This window comes from Cebus imitator, unplaced genomic scaffold (assembly GCF_001604975.1).
Source record: "Cebus imitator isolate Cc_AM_T3 unplaced genomic scaffold, Cebus_imitator-1.0 Scaffold305, whole genome shotgun sequence".
NCBI lineage: Eukaryota > Metazoa > Chordata > Mammalia > Primates > Cebidae > Cebus > Cebus imitator.
In genome coordinates, this window is record NW_016107620.1 from 2,452,648 (window position 1) to 2,457,042 (window position 4,395).

General features: G+C 41.1%; 1 non-coding gene across 1 annotated transcript; it reads right to left on the reverse strand.

Moving 5' to 3' along the window:
- Positions 1 to 2,580: 2,580 nt before the first annotated feature.
- LOC119467566 lies at positions 2,581 to 2,706 on the reverse strand. Its single transcript, XR_005196098.1, has one exon. It is a non-coding gene; the product is annotated as a small nucleolar RNA ACA64 (small nucleolar RNA).
- Positions 2,707 to 4,395: the final 1,689 nt, after the last annotated feature.

Below are 4,395 nucleotides of genomic sequence, written 5' to 3' on the forward strand. Positions count from 1 at the left end.
AGATCAAACACCGCATGTTCTCACTCATAGGTGGGTATTGAACAATGAGAACACATGGACACAGGGAGGGGAGCACTACACACTGGGGTCAGTTGGGGGGAAATAGGGGAGGGACGGTGGTGGGTGGGGAGCTGGGGAGAGATAGCAAGGGGAGAAATGCCAGATGTAGGTGATGGGGAGGAAGGCAGCAAATCATGTGGCCATGTGTGTACCTATGCAACAATTTTGCATGTTCTTCACATGTACCCCAAAACCTAAAATGCAATAAAATAAATAAATGGGGGAAAAAAAGATTTAAAAAATTCTTAGCTTGAACATGTAAGAAAAGTAAAAATATATATCTGAAAGACAATATCAAGGATATGGCCAAGTGAATATTTGATAAGGAGACTAATATGAATACAAGGAAGTCAGATGTTATTCTTCAAGACAATGAAAGAATGTATTAGTTCATTCTCATGCTACTAATAAAGACATACCTAAGACTGGGTAATTTCAAGATAAAAAGGGGTTTAATGGACTCACATTGCCACATGGCTGAGGAGGCCTCATATTTATGGCAGAAAGAGGAGGAGGAGCAAAGGCACATCTTACATGGCAACAGGCAAGAGAGCGTGTGCAGGAGAATTGCCCTTTATAAAACCATCAGATCTTGTGAGACTTATTCACTATCATGAGAACAGCACAGGAAAACCCACCCCCATGATTCAATTACTTCCTACTGGGTCCCTCCAATGACATGTGGGAGTTATGGGAGCTATAATTTAAGATGAGATTTGGGTGAGGACACAGCCAAACCATATCAAATAATGACCCAGAAGGTATTCTGGAGATTTTTGGTGCCACCATTTGCATCACAGGCTCAGAATACCAGGACACTGAGGGCAGAACAGTTTTAAGAAAAATGCACAGAGTGACCATGGGAAACCTTGAAGCTAACTCTTCAACACTGTCTCAAGTCTCTACTACCTGAATTCCAGTGCAGTGATTTTTAGCCACTTCAACTGTGGCCAAAATGGGCCAGGTACAGCTCAGTCCGTTGCTCTAAAAGGCACAAGCCATAAGCCATGGCAGCTTCCATATGTTGCTAAATCTGAAGGTCCACAGAGCTGCTGAGGCATGGCTACCTCCATCTGAATTGCAAAGGATGCCTCCAAGAGCCTTGGGGCTCAGGCAGAGAAATGCTACAAAAGTAGGACCATCACAGAGAATCCTCAGTGGGGCAATGCCTGGTGGATTCACAGCTTAGGAACCATCCCCAAGATCTACAGAACTGTAGATCCACCAGTATGCAACTCCAGCCTGGGAGAGCTCCAAGGAATGGGCAGTTACCCATGGGAGCTGCATAGGCTGCACTGAGCAAAGCCATGATGGTGGGGTCCCCTGAAAACCCAGGTACTCAGCCACTGCCATAGTGCATCTGGAAAGTGAGGCTGGGAGACAGAAAGGGTTATTTTCAAGCCTCTAGATTTGAAATAGTTTGTATTATTGGGTTTTGGACTTACTTAGAATCTATTATTCCTTTCTTTGTTCCTATTGCTTCCTTTTGGAATTGAAATGGCTGTCCTATGCTTGTCCCAACATTGTATTTCAGAAGAACATAACTTCTTTGATTTCACATGCTCACAGCTGGAGAGTAATTTTCCTTCGAATGAATGACACACTGAGTCTCACTCATATCTGAATAGATAATATTTAGATGAGACTTTGGAGTTAAACTTTAAAGTTGATGCTAAAACAAGTTAAGAATGTTGGTACTATTGGGATAGAATAAACATATTTTATATATGAGAAAAACATGCATTTGTGTAGGGGCACAGGGACAGAATACTATTGTTTGAATACTTTTTTCCCTTCCAAAATTTATATTGAAACTTAATTCCCAATGCAACTGTATTAAGAGATAGGGCTTTTAAAAGGTGATTAATTCATGAGGGTTCCTCCCGGTGAATGGAATTAGCACTGTATTGTATTGGTATTAGTGATACTCTTTTTATCGCGTTGTTAAGGTAAATTAAGAAAAAAGCCCCCAGTGTTCAATTTGAATTGGAAATAGCATAAAATCATTATTAGTGTTTGAATGTGAATTGCACAAAAAGCTTTATTTGAAAGATGGGGGCCGGCGCCGTGGCTCACCCCTGTAATCCCAGAACTTTGGGAGGCCGAGATGGGTGAATCACCTGAGGTCAGGAGTTTGAGACCAGCCTGACTAACATGGTAAAACCTCGCCTCTACTAAAAATACAAAAATTAGCTGGGCGTAATTAGTGGCGGGCACCTGTAATCCCAGCTACTCGGGAGGCTGAGGCAGGAGAATCACTGGAACCCAGGAGGTGGAGGTTGCAGTGAGCTGAGATTGGGCTATTACACTCTGGCCTGGGTGACAGAGTGAGACTCCATCTCAAAAAAAAAAAAGATGGGGAAAACCAAGTGGCTTATCTTCAAGTCCTGAAGGCATTGGCATCAGGCTTGGGGCATCTGGGTGTCTTGTGCAGATGAGACACGGTTAGGGATCTGAAGTGAGAGTCAGACCACACAGTCTGCTGCATCGGGACAGGGAATCTGGGCCAGGGTTCACGGTGACTGTCAGAGCCTGGCTTTACCCTTGGCATTGAAACAGTGGGTGGTGAGCTAAGGCTACTGGTGGCTCTAGGTACTGAATATCATCCACAGCCACAACTAAAGCCAAGGGTTATTTACAACCAACACTGGACAATGTTTAAATTCACTGAATGATCTAACAAAAATCAAGTGATGATGGTTTACGAGCAGTGAGCTCAGCTAGAACCTAGCATATTTCTAAATGTTATTTCTCACTCAAAAGAAGAGTGCTTGTAACAGTAAATTATTCCAGAGCCTATAACATCTAACAATGGCAGTAGCCGAGAAAGTACTCAAAGACTAAAACTGTCAAGTCAAGATGACAAAAAAACTGCTTTAAAATGACTACAAATTTGAAAAAAAAAGCATCATAAAGAATAATTATTTTTGCCTTTAAAATACTAATGATTCATAATGTTACAATGATACCCAATGACACAGAGAGATAATTTTGCCACCATTGAAGGAAACTATTAGATATCAATTTATTACTCTGAAATCAAGAAAGGGAAAATGCATTTACTCTGCCGAAGTTCTTTACCAGCTGATGAAGGAACACTCTTCTTCACAGAAGAACAAATGATTAAAGAAAAATAAAATAAAACAGAGTTAGAAAATCACCATTTTGCAACATTCAATGAAATAACTCAGGTAATAATCAATGGATGCTAAAATTATTAGTAAAATATTTGGGGAGAATGGGATATTCACATAATCCCAAAGCATCAACTTTCACAGATTATTTGCTAATTTCTTTCTCTTTCTTTCTATCTCTCTCTCTCCTTCCTTCCTTCCTTCCTTCCTTCCTTCCTTCCTTCCTTTTGACAGAGTCTTGCTCTTGTAGCCCAGGATGGAGTTCAATGGCACAATCTTGGCTCATTACAACCTCCACATCCCAGTTTTAAACAATTCTCCTGCCTCAGCCTCTTGACTGGCTGGGATTACAGGCACCTGCCACCATACCTGGTTAATTTTTGAATTTTTAGTAGAGTCAGGGTTTCCCCATGTTGGCCAGGCTGGTTTTGAACTCTTGACCTCATGATCCACCTGCCTCAGCCTCCCAAAGTGCTGGGATTACAAGTGTGAGCTACTGTGCCCAGCCTATTTGCTAATTTCAACAGTAAGCATATCTTAACAGCGGAAACACCTTGCAATCATTACCTTAACAAAGCAATAGAAATGAGCATCACTAATAAAGATACAATACAGTGTTATGTGACTGTGTTGTTATAAGATAAAATGCTAAGTATACCATATCACGTATAAACTATTTTCACCAAAACTGTTTTGCTTAAATCTAACAAAGTATTTTATCTCAATTTTCAGGAAATTCTGGGGATAAAAAATTAAACAATACCACATGACCAACAGTAACTGAGCATATTAGTCTGGGTCCTTTCAAATGGCAGAGACCATGCAATAAATCTAGAGGGTAAATTTAATGTAAATAATTTTGAGGCTATTAATGGAAAATAACTTTAAAGATAAAAGGAAATCTCTAAGAGATACTCTACATTTGAGGGAGAGCACCCAAAACAGGACATCCCTGGAAATGGGGGTGTCCTTCCCAGTCTTGGCATTGACATCTTGTTGGGGAGGCTGCAGTTGTAGCCTACTGCTAGTGGAGAAGGAAGAAGTTTCCTTCAGTAACTAGGAAAGAAGGAAATAACTTCCCAGGTGAAAAGGAATGGGGGTTAGTGGGCTTGCTCACAGAGGGAGCTGAGCCATTGCTGAGAGTCTAAGGCCTAGAATGTGCAATGTCTTCAGAGAAAGGGCAGTGACAAGGTGGTCATCA